Source organism: Harpegnathos saltator, unplaced genomic scaffold (assembly GCF_003227715.2).
Source record: "Harpegnathos saltator strain DR-91 unplaced genomic scaffold, Hsal_v8.6 scaffold128, whole genome shotgun sequence".
Lineage (NCBI taxonomy): Eukaryota > Metazoa > Arthropoda > Insecta > Hymenoptera > Formicidae > Harpegnathos > Harpegnathos saltator.
This window is the reverse complement of record NW_020229904.1, coordinates 466,310-485,000: the sequence shown is the minus strand read 5'-3', so window position 1 is coordinate 485,000 and position 18,691 is coordinate 466,310. Positions and strand designations below refer to the sequence as shown.

At 53.4% G+C, this 18,691-nt stretch overlaps 1 protein-coding gene across 5 annotated transcripts in view; it reads left to right on the top strand.

Annotated features, from left to right (window-relative positions):
* Positions 1-18,691, top strand: part of Hr38 (Hormone receptor-like in 38) — an 82,663-nt gene that overhangs the window by 12,598 nt on the left and 51,374 nt on the right. The gene's annotated exons all lie outside the window — the stretch shown is intronic.

Sequence of the window (18,691 nt, the reverse complement as noted above, 5' to 3'; positions counted from 1 at the left end):
TGTTCGATGATGAAGATGATGATAATGTTCGATGATGAAGATGACCAGATGAGACCGATGGTGGTGGTGGTGGTGGTGGTGGTGGTAATAACGGCGGCGGTAGCGGTAACTGACGCCGCGTTGGGGGTGGTGGATCGCGATAGATGCGTGTGGGAATACACCACGTACGTAGCCTCGCTTCGTCGCGCTCGATTGTCGACGATCGCGCGGCGACGGCTTTTTTCTCTTCCCTTTCCCGCTGTAGATAGCGTAGATTTTTACACGCGAGCTTCGTTTCGCGTCTTAACGCTCGCGTCGCATTTATCGCGTCATTAAGTGTCTTGGTAGTTTGACTCGGCTGATGATTAGTGGCTGCGACAGGAGATTGCGAGCGGAGTTTGCTCAGAGAGCAAGATGAATTTTACTGAGAGCAAGATGAATTTTACTGAGAGCAAGATGAATTTTACTATTTTAGAAGGGCGGAACGCTGAGTTAAGCGTTATCGAGCTGAATTTAATCTCGGGAACGTCTCGTGTTCTCGTATTTTCCACGAATCTCATAGCCGCGACGGCAACAGCCGTGTGAGACACATGCGGTTTACGCATTCGTGAATTTTTCCTCGCGTTTACAAGTCGGATAAAGACACACAGGGGTCCGATTAAAGGAGATGGTATCATTTTGTGCGCTTTCGGAGAGATTGGAATTGTAAACGAAGAACGGTCCGTCAGGAGACACAAAATTCTTCCATTACAGCTCACTTGATAAAATATTCAGTTATTCCGTATTCGCGCTACCGCGGTTGCATGCAATTAAACACGATGCGCGATGAAAGCGCGTTAAAATTGTGATATTTATTTACACACAGAGTCTGGAGCGTGCGTGCATATCGCACGATTTTTAGGTGATGGTCTATTAGACTTCCGGTAACTCGGAGGTTCGAAATTCGCCGATTCGATTAATTGCGATTCACGACGTAACAACGACTTTTTGCGAGCGCTTTTTGCGGTCGTCGCCGCCATCTCGCCTAGATTTTATTTTAATAACCGTGTTTCGGCCTGACGACGCGTCACGAGCCCGGCTGCCTGTTTTAGCCGGGAATCAAGCGAGATATTTGCGTCCGTCAGTCTTTATTAGAGCTGAACATTAATTGCTGTTCGTTTGAGAACGACGATCCCGCGAATCTCCGCCTGCTCGCGCAATAATGTTTTATCGTCGATAATTGGAACTCGTTTTCCGCGCCATTTGCGGTCAATCGAGTAGCAGCGGCGTTAAATAATTGAGCGCTATTAGCGGGGGGCGATTTGGGTTATCGCATCCGTTCGATATTTCCAAACGCTCGTCACCATTTGTGCTCGATATCTGCTTACGTCACGGCCGTGACGTACGCGACGGACGAGAATATCGTTGTTATTATTTCGCATAGACAATCCACTTTGGTCCACTTTGCCGCGTTAATTCCCCGCCTGCCAATTAAATCACAATTCACCTGGACATCGATCGGCCGGCGCGGGAAATTGTGACGTCAAGCGGTCGTCGCGTTTCTTCGAGTCGCCTAACATCCGGTCGCACTTTACCGTCGTGCTGAATCGCTCCAGCGCGCAATCCCCGCGTCACGCATCCCCGCGAGAACCCGTGAGAGACGCCCTTTCTCAAATCCGACGTGTCCATCAGCCCATCCCTCGTCGCACATTCGACGCTCATCGCGACTAAACCCTTAAAACTGCCCGTTCGCTAAAGGATCGTCGTGCTTCTTGGGGAGATGAACGGTTGCTTAAATGATGTCACACACAATCAAGCTTTACTTTATCACGATAAAACGATAAAATCATCGCTCCCTCGTCTCGAACCCCCCTCCCCCCCGCTTAATCAAGCATCGCCCACGTACCTCGCTTATTACTCTTTCGCTTTCGTCGCGGCCAGCAACGATTACGTTCAATCCAAAATCAAACCACGCGGTTCCGGTGTGCTCAAACTTGCAGAATTCGTGGAGCCTTACGAACGTTCGCTTTCCGACCGCAAGGACCCTACTCGGGGGGTTGGACGCGCGGTCAGACAGAGTGCGAGCGGTGCCTCGCGAGATCCGCGCTCCCACGGGACTTTTTTACAGGTGTAATCGGCACGTCGCGCGACAAATATAGTCTGGCAGTCGGCCGAGTGCAAGTCGTTTCTTTTCCGCGTGCATACTTGGCGAGATCGCGCAAGGAAAGAAGAGAGTACGAGGACTACAAATATAACCACTTAGGCGGCGCAGGTGCGGGCGGCGCGACGCGGCGGCCGGTCACCGGTTTCGCCGCATTGCCGCGCTCGAATTGCGACAGGCGATTGTAATGTTCTCGCGCGAGAGTAGCGGCCGTGACAATGGTAAATCAACGCTCTTACACGACTTCCAGCGCGCGCGTTAAATGCCGTCGCGCCGTTTCAAGCCAGGTGTAGGCGCGCAGGTAGCGCGCGAGCGGAAGGGAAAAATGGCGCGTCGCAGACAGGGGCGAAGGGAAAGTCTTCTCTCGAGCGTTCGCACGGAATTCCGAATTCGAGACTCATGCCGAGCGAGCGCGCGCGCGCGTCATGTTCTCCCCGGCGGAGACGTTCGAGGGCGGATTGGATCGCGGCGACTGATAAATTGGCCGCGAGATGAAAGCAACGGAGCGCTGGCCTCGCTTTTGATGAGCGCATCGAGAGGAGACCTCGCGATGTTGTACTGCGAGACGGCAACACCAACATATCGCGGCCGACGCACGGGCGACGCACTGTCTATCGCGCCTTCGCTCCGTATTTATGGCTCGGAGATGAAAATACCCATTCCCGAAATACGCGATCTCTCTCCCCTAACGTTTCTTTCTTTCTACGGCTGAGTCCGTAGGAACTTTTGCGGCACGCGATGCATAATTTGCTGACGATTATCCGCTCGTGTTACATCGCAAAGTTCGTTCTGCGCCCGTTTGGAAGAGAATTATTATCTTTCCGATGCCCACAGGACGTGTCCGTAAAAATAACGGCGTTGCACGTTTCGCTGCAGAGCAGATGAATTCTCTCTCCGAAACGAGCGCGAGAATGAAAAAAGAGATTTCCGCTTTGCTTTTTTTCATTCTAAGCGGGCTATTTTCGCATAAACGTTTTTTCTTCAGTCCTCCTTCTGTCTCCACTGTTCTTTCCCCCCTCACTCTCTCTCTCTCTCTCTCTCTCTCTCTCTCTCTCTCTCTCTCTCTCTCTCTCTCTCTCTCTCTCTCTCTCTCTCTCTCTCTCTCCCATTTCTCGTTTTGCCAACGGCGATCGCGAAAATTCGTACGTGTCACTCTCGTCATCACTCTCGAGTCGTTGCGGTGGTCGCGTAAATCCCGCCATCGTGTATTCTCGTACGTAAACGCAAGTCGGACTCTGCCGATTTAACGGACCGTTTTTCTCGGGGAGGAGAGATTTATCCGGCGGCGAGATTGAGATTTCGTTGCGATATCGTGGCAGCAGTCGCGATCAAAGGGAGAGTCTCACACGAGTCTCTCTCTCTCTCTCTCTCTCTGTGTGTGTGTGTATGTGTTTCTCTGTCCCTCTCCCTCTCACCCTCACTCTCTCTCTCTCTCTCTCTCTCTCTCTCTCTCTCTCTCTCTCTCTCTCTCTCTCTCTCTCTCTCTCTCTCTCTCTCTCTCTCTCTCTCTCTCTATCTCGCGAGTTGTCGGCGACGCCGCGGCGTCGGGGGGACTTGCAGGGGTTGTACGCGACAAATCCCGCGTCCCTTGACTCGCCAAGGCCGGAGCTCCATAAACAGCCGTGCCGTATGTACATACATTACACGTGTTTATTATGTACGCGTGTGCCGTAACCAAGATAACGACGTCGCGCGCGCGTCCTTTCTTGCGGGCCGGCCACCGTAACGCGCGCACCCGTTATAACGTAGAACTCGTTCACGCAGCCACTGAGCACAAGGGGGTTTTTAAAGTGCTATCGGAAAATATTCTCTCGTATAAAAATTCTTACATTATATCCTCTCTCTCGTGTGTCGTACACCGGCGACCGGTGGCGAGATGGAGAGAGAGGAAGAGAGAAAAAGAGGAAGAGAGAGAGAGAGAGAGAGAGAGAGAGAGAGAGAGAGAGCGCGCGCGCGCGCGCTCATGTTCGCTCGCTCGCCGTCCTATTTCTTTTCTACGCTCACGCCTCTATTTTCGCGCCGAGCGGCATTCCGCCCCGCGCGAATCGCGCGGGCTCGGGCGGTTTTCCGAGCGGATTCATCGGCGCTAATTGGTATTCACAGAGAGCGGCTCTCTCTCTCTCTCTCTCTCTCTCGCGCGCGCGCGACAAATCCTCCCTCGTAGTAACGTCGAGTCTCGACGACGACGACGACGACGACAACGACAACGATCAACCCCAGCAGCGCGCACGGGTTGTTTCCCCGTTCTTTTTTGCTACCAATCGAAGTTTCCGCTTTTATAATTTCTCGATACTCACTGCCGGGGCAAGCGTGACAGGCTGTTTTTCCACGAGCTTTTTTCACGCTGAAAAGTTGGCCACGTTGATTCGCGCAACTTACGTGTCTTTTAGAGCGGGAAATCACCGGCGATTCGTACGGGACTAGTTGCAGAGGAATTTTATCGCCGCCGGGGGTTGTCGGCTATTTTTAGCATTTAGGGGAGTTCGATCATACATAACGCAATTAATCGCGAGCTCTGTCGGCGAAGAGCCGTGTTGCGTGTAAAAGCCGTGCGCTCACGGCGGCACGGGCTGCTCGCTCTTTATCGTGCAACACAAAGAACACAATGACGATGACGACGACGGGTGCGACGGCGTCATTTACTCTGATCGCTTACCTCGCAGGCGTGTACCTTCGCGTTGTTCGTCAACGCGAACGCCACTCGCTGCCGAAGACCATCGCTCGCGCACGCGCAGGCTCGGACTCGGTTAAGGGTTAAAAAAAGGTCCGCGATCGCCCAACGCGGAGTTGAGCAGCGCTTCCTAGAGGCCAATTGCATTGTTTTGCTGGGCAAACTAAATATACGTGCGAGGCGGACGATCCGCGGCTTCTTGGCTGAGCTACAAAAGAGACCGAAGCGGCGGCGGCGGCGGCGAAAACGGCTGACGCATCACGTGCCGCTTACAATTTTCACGTTTCCGACGTGCTATAACGTGCGAAGCACGCGCAGGCGACGGAAACCTACGCCTCCTCCTCTCCCTCCTGCTCCTCGTGCCACGACCGTTTTCGCAAGATGCGATGCGATGCGCGACGTGACGCTACTCGCGGCTCATCTCTCGGTGCAAGAAAGTCGTGTTAGTTGACGCGCGCGCGGGCCGATGACGGCCCGGCTGTTGAAATCGCGACGATGTTGATCGCTCATCGTGAATCCCCTCGCCACTGGTTAGATCCCAGCAGCCCGATTCGTTCGATTCGTTTATCGCGCCGGCCGCTCGGTCGATTGTAAATCATGTGCGTGCCGGAACTCGCAGCGCGCGCGAGCGCGCGTTGTTCCCAGATAAAGCGTATTCTCGTGAACGCGCGTGTGTAACACCGATGAGATAATAACGGATAAGGTGGCGGCTCGTCAGTACTCTTTTTCTCCCTTTTTCGTGGAAACTCGCCGATCTCGGCGCGACCCGTTGCATTTGAAAATGCCGTTCTATGGGGCTCCCACGTGGGCGATATTGTCGGAGACTCGGTCGTTTTGTCGTCAAAGCGAGCAGGTATATTTCGATGAGACTGGTTATTATCGAGCAGAGCCGGATATATGTGTGTTTCGACAGTATCGATATATTATTAGGTATTAGATTATCCGGCGTTTTAATTTTGGCCTAACTCGAGAGCGGGGAGGGAGATAATATTTACAATAAATTATTTTCATTAAGAATTTATAGAAACCCGCGGCGATAGGGCGATGTACGGCGATGTACGGTTTTAATGAGTAATTGACTTTAATATCAAATGTCTATAAAATATCAAATTGCGATTTAATTCAACCTATTAATATGTAATCATATCATATTACATTCGTTGGCAAATATCCTATTTCGTCAGTTCATAAAATATAAATCAGCAGTATTACAAATTCTTTCTATAATGATAAACAAATATTACATTTCATAATCAAACACGAGGAACGTCCCGATATCGCTCAGCAGAATATTTGTAATGTTGCTTGATTAAACAAAAAGCGAATACGCATCTCGCAGTTGCAGAAATTACATTCTGAATAAATAATCCGCGCGGGTGTATTAATTAAGAATAAATAAAGCGGGTGGATATTTCAGGGAACGCGCGATGCCTGTGTATTATGGCGTTTGCGATCAATTCGCCTAGTCTAGTCGAGACGTCTCGTGTCTTCGGCGAGGACACGCGACCGAGAAGCGAACCGCGTCGTCGGGAGACGACACGAGAAAGCGCGCAAACATCGTGGACGCGGGCCGGCCGGTGATTTATATTGCATAAATGCTACACCGCGAAAGCATCAAATATTTAACATGCGGTATTGTTGCTGGTTGCGCGAGATTTTCGTCGGGCATCATACGCACATGTTGCACGAAGGGCTGAGAAGGGACGGCGGTGTCGTGACTTTTTCGCGAAGAAACCGCCGGTCACTGACCTTGCGTCATCGTTACGTTGACGCGCAGCGCGACGCAATCGTCCTCGCATAATCTATGCTTAATATCAATCCTAACGTGTAACATCTGCAATACACGCCATAAATATCACGCGCGGTATAACACGCGATAAATAATTTAAATAAATAATCACACAGTGGTACAGCTCGATCTGATTATTTCATTATTTTCGACGCGACTGTTGGCGACATTGGATATTAACATTAGAACCACCGGCGACTTTGAGAACGAAAGAAAAATATGTGATGCGAGAGAGAGATTGATCTATGTTTTTTAATCTCATTCGACGTCGCCGAGGAATATAAAATGCGCCACTCTGAGTCTGAGCGGTTCCAACGAGAAATTACGAAGGGGTCACTCCTGTCGTAATTATACACTTTATCGCCGAAGTAGCAGCAGACCGTTTCACTTTACGCAAAGACTCGTGCGCAGTTTCGTGCTCTGAGCGCGCCAAATCGCGGCTAAGACTCGCGTGGCGTTTCTGCCGAAACGGCCGAAACGCGGAGAGAGCGAAGTTCGCCGATCGTAAAGAGGCAAAGGACTTTACGACGCGGAACGGATTCCGGCGGCCGGCGACGGAAAATCGCGTCGTTCCGCGCGGAATTCACGGCGAGACGCGCGATTCCGCGATTTTCGCGACGTCTATTTCAGGCCGAAGCGCGCGCGCGGTCTTACGCATTTTTATGCGCGGCTGTATGCCCGAATTACCGTAAGCCTCTTATTAGGCGCGCGCCGTTCGCGGGCGATAATGTTGCGCGTATCAATGCGCGTATCTATCGCGCGATCCCCTTTCAAACGAATCCCGCGTCGACTGTGTATTATCCGCTCGTCACGTGTGACAGCCGTCAACTCTTTCGCCGCCGCGCACACGACGCTGCGTGCGTGCCGCGTGCGTGCGGTATTACTTCCAACGACTTGTTGACGATAACGTTATGCAACGGTGGCGAATGTTAAACTTGACATGCGCTACTCCGGAGGCAGACCAGTGGCGCGATTCGTTATCGTTGCGCAGCTTTTCTACAAAGTATCTACAAAAGCTGCGCAACGATAACGCAAGTGTCGTTAACTCCAATAACGAGTTACAGAATCGCACCACAGAAACGGAAAGCTAAACTTGAGACTGGACACTGGGAACGCCAAAGAGTTCGCTCGGATTGAGACGACGACGACGACGATCGGACCAAGCGCGTTTTCGTCTCCAGACGGAGACGGGACTTCCGCTTCTCGCGGAGTCGAGTTCCGTTTCCGGTTCAAGTGGGACGCGCTTGCTTCGTTCGCGTCATGTCGATTCGATCAAAGTCTCTTCCCACAATCGGAGCGTATAATTCCCTAGGTCAACCCGCGAGTGGATCGCACGAGGCGACGATCTTTTTCCTCTCGTCAGTTTCTCCGGCAGCTTTGCTTCTCTCCGCTGCAAAAGTGCGCGCTGCCGGGATTGATCGAGGCGCGGGGAAAAATATGGGGGGGGGGGATATCGCGTTTCCGTGTAGGCAGTGTAGGCAGAACGCGTCCTGAAAATTGTCACTGCTTTTTTTTTCTTTGCAAACACTTGAGCCAATTTAACTCTCTCCGCGTAATCTCTGATATTTTTTACGGCAATTTGGACAGTTATTTTTCGCGCTCCAATGGGGAGTGTCGCGAGAGTGTCGGGTCTAGATTTCATTTAGAGACAGATTTGTCAGCCTGCAAAATAGAATAATCGATCACTCCGATTGTGATCGCATTTACTCGACCCGCTTTCGACCTCATCGCTTTTTTTATCGCTTTTGCGGCCGATCGTGTACGATCCCTCCCGGAGCAGAGCGCGTCCAAAAGATCAGCCGCGGGATCCGCAGGAGCAACATCGTAACGCAACGTCACAAGACACGGCTTCTCTCCTCCCTGCCTCGAGCCGCTCGTCCTGCCGACGCACCGCCGCGTCAGCGTCATTCGTCACGCTCGTTATCTCATTAATCTGCGCCTCATGAACGCGCGGCCATCGCGCATCGACATGCATTCCGCGGTCTCACCGCGACTCACAGCGCGTTGTCGCGATCGATCCCTGCCCTCCTCGCCGCGACCGTTGCGATGTAAATTATTAAAAAAAGAAACAATAAAAAGAGACACATCGCTCCCTTCGTCGCGCCTTACATTTTGCATGCCGAGTGCAAGATGCATGCAAAATCGATCAGCAGCCGCGCGGGGATCTCGCCATCGAGCGTTTTCACCGGGAAACTCGCGCGCCTCGTGTCTGTCCCGCGGATGTACCCGCCGCGCAAACTCAGCATCGAGTCGGTGGCGTCGGTAGCGGCGACGGCGGCGACGGCGGCGGCGGCGGCGGCATCAATGCTGACGTCACAACGCCGCCCCCGTCCGTCATCGACCGAGCGGCGAGATGACGACGTCACGCGCGCACCGCCAAGGACGACGCTATTTCGGGCGTCATGCACTGCCGTCGTCGACGCCGTCGACGTCGTCGCCGCGTTGGAGGTGGTGGTGGCGGCGGTGGCGGCGGTGGCGGCGGCGGCGGCGGCGGCAGCGGCGGCAGTGGCGGGCGTCGCGGCTTCAGTGACGGTCGAACCTTCCTCCTCCACGTGGCCTCCGCCAGTTAGCTTTTGCTGTCACCTGCCTTCGCACGCTGCTCCGCGCGTTTCCGGTGTCCTGCTGTCGCTGCCGATACCGTCACCCGCCCCCCTCGATCGAGATGCTGCGATCGACCGCGGCGGCGTGAGCGCGACGCCGCAGCGTCCCGACTAGTCGACGGCTCGTCCAGCTGACTATTTCCGGTAAGGAAGCTCCGCTATTGTTGTTGTTGTTGTTGTTGTTGTCTGCGGTCCTGATTTCCCCGGTGTTTGAGGCGATGTTGTTTGTCGTCCTCCTCCTCGTCGTCGTCGTTGTCGTCATCGTCGTCGTCATCTTTGGTCTTCTTCTCTTTTCCTCTTGGTTCTTCTTCCGCAGTCGTCGCTTTCTTTCCCTCTTTCGGAGACGGACAGCCTTAGCCGCGAGAGAGAGAGAGAGTATGGCAAGCATTCATGTGCTAGTAATTTATTTATAGCGACTGATGCGGATGCGATTGTCAAACGAGCCGTTGCTGCCGGCTAACGCGTCGGACGGGTGAATTGTATTGTTTACTCAATTCGTGTAAATCGCTGGCAAAAGCGTAAAAGCCTAAAAGTCAGCTTTCCAATGATATTATCCGGCAGGAAAGACGACGGGAGTATTTTTATAATATCGATTTCTCGGTGACAAACATGTTATTTTCACTCGAAACTAACTACGCTCTCTGTCAGTCTGAGGATCTACGTGAAAGAGAGTTATTTTCGCTTTAAGGCACTGGAGGGACGCTCGTTCCGGGACTGTTTTCCTCATGCGAGAGGATCCCCGATGATGAATCCGGAGTCAATCTTTCGCGAAGATATTGTGTCGTTCGTCGCGTCTCCCGACATCGTTAATTAAATTACATTCCGTGAGCGCGAAGGACAACGCGCGCGCGCGCACGCGACACAGTGAATGTAACGGCATAGAAATCTCTCTCTCTCTCTCTCTCTCTCTCTCTCTCTCTCTCTCTCTCTCGCTCTCTCGCTCACTCGATTAAAGTTTCAACTCGATTACATTTCAAGTATAAACATACTTTGCTTTTCAAGTATATCGACAACGAAATGAACGGGTGGTTGATTGATGACTAGCCATTTCCCCGAGCGACTTTCGCGAGCCGATAATCGCTGCGATCCGACACACCTTGCTGTTTTTGTGACTCGGCGTGACGATGTGTGCAGCGTGTCGTATCGATCGCGCAGGAGTCGATTCTCCGGCGGGGAACGTGTCGAGTCGAGCGCCGGGCGGCGCGGCGGTTTAGAAATGTCTTCAGCCGCTCGCGATTCCCGGCGCATCGCAGGCGCGTGTCATCCGCCGCGCGCCGCGCCGGCGGACGGTGTTTTTTGGCGATATTTGCCGCGCGCGATCGATTGCCGGCCGCTGAGGCGGCTCGGTCACAGGCGTTGCACAAGCGACGGGACGGTACAACAAACGCGTGCACCATTGCACGTGTCCAGTGCTTTTTCTTTCTTTTTTTTTTTTTCTTCGCGAGCTATATCCAGCCGGACAATTGCGACTTTCGCGAGGAAAAGAGCGCCGGCGTTACCGGAAAATCGCATACGGATACGACACTGTTCGTACGTTTGCCGGAAAGTGGCGAACGAGAGGAGACCGCTGCTGGTGAGCAGAATCGATTCGCACGATGAAGGAATACATCGGCCGACTTTGCACAGATCACACACTCGCTCCGCGGATCTCCGCGCCAAATTACTCGGCTCTTCCCGTCCTTAACGTCCTAATCGCCGTCCCGTCGTTATTTATTAACACGTCACCACCGCTGTGCAATTTGCAATCGGCCGCTTTTTCGGATACCACTCTATATTTAGTGGATCACGCAAATTACGGACTTATTTCATAATTAATTACGCCGATATAACGGTTGATTGAATAATACCGTAACTAATTAAATAATATACTATGTTAACTAATTTATTGAACACACACATATATACACGCATACAATCAAAGATAAATCTCGCGCGCATCGTATCGCTCGTATCGTCGGCCCGAGAGACACGTGAGCGAGCGCCTTCGAGCGTGATTTCGCGACGGCTTCCTCGCGCAAGCGACTCCACTTCCAGGGAACGGCGTTACGTCGTCGTCGTCGTCGTCGTCGTCGTCGTCGTCGTCGTCGTCGTCGTCGTCGTCGTCGTCGTCGTCGTCGTCGTCGTCGTCGTCGTCGTCGTCGTCGTCGTCGTCGTCGTCGTCGTCGTCGTCGTCGTTGTCGTCGTCGCCGCGCGGCGGAGGGGGCCGCGCAGCCGACGTCGTCGTCGAGGGTTGCGTCGAGGCACGAGTCTGCTCGCGTAATAGCCGCTGTCTAAATTTAACGGCGGTAAAGCGAGCACGGGATCACGAACGAACGTGCGATCGAGCGGCCACGCGCGCTCGTGACGCCGCGCCGCGACGCCGCCGCAGCGACGACGTCGCGCGCGCGACGCGTGCCAACACACGTCGGTGACGATGCATCGTCGAGCGACGCGATCGCGAATACCGGAAGGGCGATTCACTTGGTGAACGACCGCTATGCTTGCTCGCCACGGCGCCTCGGAAAAATTGCGTCACAAAAGTCGCGTCGCTTTTCTTCCGAAGCCGAGCCGATCCCACTGATTCGGCGGGTCGACCGTTTCCTCTTTTGCGCTATATTTCTCTTTCTCTTTTTTTCCTTTCATAAGGACGGTAGAACCAGTGCACTTTGGGCGGCGGTAACTGTATGTTAATCTGCGGTTATCCGAGCGGCGAATTAATAAGGGAGATGATAAAACGGTAAAAATTGAGGAACGAGATGGACGGGTCGGTTGGACATGAAAAAGTGGTTTAATCCGGGGCGCGGTTGAGTGTAACGCGCGCGCGGGTATGCGGCAGACGTAGTTTCGTAAAATGTGAAATGAATAAAATTTCTCAGCGCGCTGACTAATACTCAGCTCGCATACTTCCGAGGGAACATTCGCGCTACTGTCATGGTGTGTCGCGTCTAGCGTGGGCGGTGCGCTGCGTCAGACTTCTCAGCGACGAACGGGTTAAGAGCGGTATACGTACGCGGCGATGAAATTATACAATGCAGTCGCGCGGCGCGGCGGCGGAGATAGAAACGCTGCCGAGTGTGTGTGTGTGTGAGAGAGAGAGGAATTTGCAGGAACGGGACGGAGAAGAAAGACGGGCGAAGCGCTGCCAAATCGAGGCAAATAAAAAGGACGAGGGAAGCTCGTCGCGTTTGTGTCGACAATGGGAATGCAGCTCGTGTCAATTTGGCGCGGAGGAAGTCCGCACAAACATTTGCATTACAAAGATTTCTCGCGCGATATCGGAAAGTGTAAAATTAGAGGGAGGTCGGCTTGCAAGTGTGCATGTCGCGCGTGTGAATTTGTTTGTCCTCGCCCGACCCTTGCGGATAATACTCTTGCAGGATCATTCTGTCGAATGGCGGAGTGATGCGCTCTGTTCGAATGTCTCCGAGGTGAAACGAGTCTCGTCTCGTCACACATGCCGATTATTACTCGCCAATTATTTATTTATCGAGTTGCACTCGGTGTCCGTACGGCATGGGAACTTTGCAATTCCGACCGCGCGTGACCGGTGAATAATTGTCAAGCGGGACGAATTCGCCGAGTCAAACAAACCGCCCGAGCTAATCGTTAGTGGAAGCGTCGAATTTGCACACACACACACACACACACAGACGCGCGCACGCGCGCGACCGGGGACGCGTAGCATGAGAACCGCTACCAAAATATTGATCTCCCAACGTTTGCGATCCGCCGCTAATACTAACTGCGGAGAGCCGGCACGAGTAATTGTTTCGCCATCATCGGGTTAAATGTCTCGATGCACACAGCAGTCAACAAATTCGCCCACGTGCTCCGACGTACCTTTCGTGCGGCGATAGCGATCTCCGTACGAGAAAAGGGAAACATTTTATACATATTCATTTTATACATATTACGTTATACATATTCACACGGGACGTCTTTTTTCACCTCGCGCGCGCGTCACCATTCCGCCGCGCGAAGCAACGTACGATACGCGCGCGCGTTTTATTTTTATTATCTTACCTCGCGTCTCAAATTAACGTAGGTGTATCCTTACGTTCTCTCCTAATGCATTGGTGCAGAGCACAACAATAATGCGAGACTCGCGCAAGCCCAATTATGCGGCTACTCGCGGGAGGATAGTTTGTCGCGTTGGCTCTCTCGGACACAGACATTTAATATCTGAATTTTTCTGTGTGTATGTGTGCGCGCCTCTCCGAGTGTTGAACGAACGCGACACGGCAACGTGTAACTTCTCTCTCTCTCTCTCTCTCTCTCTCTTTCTCTTTCTCTTTCTCTTTCTCTTTCTCTTTTTCTCTTTCTCTCGCGAACACAAATTCAACAGCTGCGCAACCTCGACACTCTGTCGCGCTATAAACGTAATACCTTTCGCAATACGGAGCGTAATTTCGCGTGATGTCACTGTGTAGTAATGTACGATAGAACGCCGCGAGGGACACGTCGCGCGCGCACGCCGCATCTGTCGACGGTGCATCGCGCACGTGCTTCCTTGGCGAGCTTTTTGCGCGCCGCGCCGGCCCAGTGACGACATAGAAATAGCGAAGCGCCTCTCGACAAAAGCGAGGAAGAGAGAAAAGAACGGCGGAAAAGAGGCATCGGCGACGGGCTCAAGTGCGCCGCTCGATCTCGGTCGGGCCGATTCGATCCGCCTGGCGTTCTTTTAGCGCGCGAGATAAATCTCAAATTAGTTTCGTTGGCTCCTCGACGTGCGTTTTTCCAGGAACACATCGGGCTCGGGGATAGCGCGGGGAAAGACGCTATATCCTTTGTCTCCGAGCCGGTCGTAACGTCGAAAGCGCTCCTCGACTCTGACATTTTCCAATGATCCTCGAATTATCCTCTTGCACGGCTTACGTCGTCCCGCGAGGGCGGCTTTTAAGGATAAAGTTCCGAAGTGTGCATCTCAGTTTGAGCGCGGCTCAGTTGCGTGCCATCGGAGGAAATGAAGAGGCCGCTTTAAGCTCGATGCTAGAGTCCAAAGCTATTTCCAAGCTTGTGTGTGGAAACGGGATATATGCGAGAGAGAGAGAGAGAGAGAGAGAGAGAGAGAGAGAGAGAGAGAGAGAAAGAGAGAGAGCCGGTCGGATGGCACTGACGAAGCGCGGCGTATTGATTTAACGCGGTAATCCGGTTGGTTTAACGAACGCGCAAATCAAATATTTCCGTACGATGCACAGGAGGCTGCGATTTCGACGGCGAAACATTTGTCGGACGCGCGAATACGCCGTGACGTCTCGCGCGCTATCGATCGTCGGCGGCGTCGCCGATAGCCCCGGGTGATGACGTACTACCTTCATCGGATGACCTACTTCGCGGGCTTTCACTTTTATCCCCAAATATTTATGCCCTTGCTCCGAGCGTGTGATCTCGCGATCTCCTAATCCGCTCTCAGCTGCGCGCGCGCGCGCGCGAGTGCTCGCACGTGAGTGCGCGCACTTGTCTCCATAAAGACGCGGTCGATTTCGCTTCTCTTCGCTGCAAAATCGCGGATCGCTTTCCACTTGGTTTGCCGGACTCGCTTTGCCGTTATCGCTCGCCGTGCCGCGGCCCGATCGATCTCGCCGCGAGTGCCCGTCGGCAGCAAAGCTGCGACGCGAAAAGCGCCGTTGCTCGAGCAATTATGCACGGAACATTGAAAAATCGTGATCGAATTGTAGCGGAGATAGTTGAAAGAATGTGCGCGCGCGGTCGCCGCGACAATGCGTGTTCGCGATCGCTGTCCTTCGGACTGGCGAAACCGGCGCGTCGACGGGAAAAAGTGCCGCTGAGTTATCGTTATATCAGGAACGGCCGGCCGTTAATAATTTCATAATGATCGGCGCACGCGGTTATATACATATGTACGCGATGCACCCGGGAAAAATGCAGCCGAACTGGTTTCCGCTCTGGTGGCGCGGGGGAACGCGAAACGCACTCGGAACAGCGCGACCCGAGAGAGCTATCGATCTCTCGCCGCTGCCGTCATCGCGTCGATCGTCGCAACTCCTCGACGGCGGGCTCTAGTCGTCGTCGGACGACGAAGTGACGAATCTCTCTCTCTCTCTCTCTCTCTCTCTCTCTCTCTCTCTCTCTCTCTCTCTTTCTCCCTCTCGAGAGCCCCTCGAGGAAGAAAGACAGAAGGAGAAAAAGGAGGAGGGAAGAAAGAGAAAGAGAGGGAGGGAGGGAGGGAGAAAGAGGAGAGAGAATGCTCGCCCTCGTCGCGAGGATTAAGAGACAAGTCTTACGAGCGATTTGCAACATTTACGTAACCAGCCGGTGTAAATATAACTCTGCTGTAACGCGCGCGACGCGATAAAGCGGGTAAGAGCCGACTTTCTTGCTAATTTATCCCGCAGTCACCGGCGTCCTCCTCTTCCCAGCTCTCTCCCGCCGCCGTCTCTTCCTCCCCGCTTTTTCAATATCTCCTTGCCGATGATTAAAGCGGACGATAAATCAATGGCACGACGCGCCGTGGCGGCGCATCGGAATCTATTAGAGTTGGTACCGGCCGAGCTCTCCCTCTGTGATCGACAGCGTGCGAGAGATAACTGTCCCGGCATTCCTCGGCGAGGCCGCGTCGAGGGAGGACGACGGCTTTTTTCTCTCTCTCTCTCTCTCTCTCTCTCCCTCCCCCTCCCTCCCCCTCTTTCCCTTTTTTCTCTCGCATCGATATTAAACGGCGTGTGTCACCTACGCAACCGCGGGCTCGTACATCAGTTTAATGCGTGTGCGAATGAGAGAAAGAGAGAGAGAGAGAGAGAGAGAGAGAGAGAGAGAGAGAGAGAGGGCTTTCAATTAAGAGCTGACGCAGATAAACGCAGAGCGACGCGTGACGCAAACATTGCGACACGCATGCCGCATCCTCCGAGATCGAGTCGAGTACCGCTAATTACCGGCTACGTTAATTCGATGGACGTTAACGTGCAGGACGGACGGTGACATCTCGTGACTTCTGGATGCGCTCAACGGAATACGTCGCTGCGGATCGGCGCGAGAATACACAACGGCAAGGTCGTTTCGTCGACGGAACCTTTGAGCGAATTCGCGTGGGCCGGGATTCGATCCTTTCGCGGCAAACGAGGGGAAGATCTCTCGTGCGCGCGAGATCTGAAGATTCCCCTCGTAGCTTGCCTCCGCGTTGTCGAGCGGTCCGCAATCGTGCGAAGGACATCGCGGAGAGGAGTCGCGTCACGCGAAATCCTAAAAATCACGCGCGCGCGCGCGCGCGCGCCGGTGGTGGAGTTGATAATTGATAACGCCGCGTCGGATCTTCGTGCGCCTCAAGGACGGCGGAATCCCGCCCGCGAGCGCGCCACGGTTGAAATAACTCGGCCCTCCGCGCAAAGTAACTTTAGTCACGACCGTTGTATCCTTGACAGTGATGCACAACTCGAGGGGGCTTCTTCTCCCGGCGAAATGAGACCAGGAAGTGCATATAAGTGATAGTTTCGAGGAAGCTTTATATTTTCGCGAACTTCCTTCCGCTCTTTTATCCGCGGCTCGAGCTGCGTTATGTCGACTCGAACACCGCACGGTACCGCCAGGCTCGAGTTGAGCAACGAAGGATCTCGGGGAAGGATGCGACACAAATAAACCGCGTTGGAAGGAAATCTCGCGCATTCTGCACGCGTAAACACATATAAAAGCGGAGAGATAGCAAAATCAATAGCAGAGGCAAGGATGACCCGATTGCGTCGTAGCGTCACCACGAAGACGAGGAGACGGCCGCCAGAGAGAGAGAGAGAGAGGGGGGGGAGGGGGAGAGACAAAGAGTTAATCGACGCAACTATGCGCTGCCGCAAAACAGAGACAAATAAAGTAGTCGGCGTAATCGGGAAATTGCGTAAATACGCCGTCCGCCGCCGCAGCCGCGCGCCGCCCTACGCTCCCTTAATGACTTCATTCATGTTGCATCGACCTAAATAAGGCGAAAGGAAAAGGAAAAAGCGACTCGGGGACACGTGGGCCGGGGGATGAAATAACCGTGAACGCTCCGTGCGCCGTAAGCGGCAAAAACAGCCCCAGCCGTCAGCCCGTCCGCGAGCAGCCCCTTCGTGATGGCCGCCTATAATAATTCCGCTGACGTTACGTCGGCACGCACGAAAGCGGGAGAAATCGAGTCGGTATCAGGAAGCCGTGCAAACGCGCGCGAGAACTTCCCTCCGTGCCGCCCACGTATACGCGATGCTTTCATTCACGACCCTGCGCGAAAGCTGCGTGCTAAATGCGCGCACGCGGAAGAAATATTCGTCGGCCAATCTATCGGCTATCTATTTTGCCTCGCTTTCTGCTATAAGCCGCTGCTTCGGCCGCTTTTAATCGTCCATATGCGCCGGATTTTGCAAGACTGCTCTGTGTCTGCGCGCTGCAACGAGATGTGGTCTTTGCGCGGAACGACTCGTAATTCAATTCAAAATTTAATTCGCGCCGCGAATTCGTTAGCTGATGATTTAACAGCAGTTTCGCCTCGCATTCGCGCGTGCCAGAATCGTCAGAGAAATCGCCTTTGCGCCCGCAGCGAGGCATTGTCTTTGCACGGAACACAAGGCGATCACGAGGACATAATTTTATTTGTTATATCTCACGTGTGAGCACACACACACACACACACACACACACACACACACACACACGCATACGTACAAATGTTCAATACAATCGAGAAGGAGAGAACCGGTTGGCGTAATTTCACGCGAAATGTCGAGTCGCGCGCGCTATCAGCGCGCAACGTTATCGCGTGAACGATACGCAGCAGCGAGACAGCGAGTGTGTTTCGTCGTAAGTTTGCGAAGCGTCGTTCGGAAGACGATGCTAATTAGATGACCTTAGCCGGCGAAGTCGGACTTGCACAGGGCGCGCGAGCGGTTGACCGTGAACCCATCGCGTGATGGCCGGGCTGAGACACAATGAAATGTAACAACAAGAAAAGCGAAGATCGCTCGCGTTCGTTTCATTCTTTTTTTCCTACGGACACATCCGCGTCCGGTCGTTATCTCACGTGTGTTGAGTCGTTGATTCTGTGCTGCCTTTTGCTCGTCGTGCCTCGTAAGCTCAGTCGAAACTGTGCAAATATTTCCGCCTGGAAAGTATGACTTCAGCTCTCCCCGGGCGACTCGCTTTCTTTCACGCCGTCGTGAGCCTTTGCAAGAAGCACCCTCGTGGGAGAAAGAGGCTCGGATAAAATGTGGAAAAAGAAAGAAACATCTTCACAGCCCCGCTCGCGAGTTTCTCTCTCATGTCAATGGGGCAAAGCTTCACGGTTCGCCTCGACACTTCCACTTATCGCTTCTATTTTATACCTTCCGACTGTCCGCTTTAGGACCGCATTTACGGGCCTCGCGCGTCGGCGGGGATCACGCCGACACGTTACGTCAACTCTTTCTCTCTCTCTCTCTCTCTCTCTCTCTCTCTCTCTCTCTCTCTCTCTCTCTCTCTCTCTCTCTGGTATGGGCAATAAAAATAAAAGAAGCGACGGAGGGAGAGGGTGATGCACGTGTGGGCCGCGACGAGCTTGCCTCGCGTCGAAACTGTCG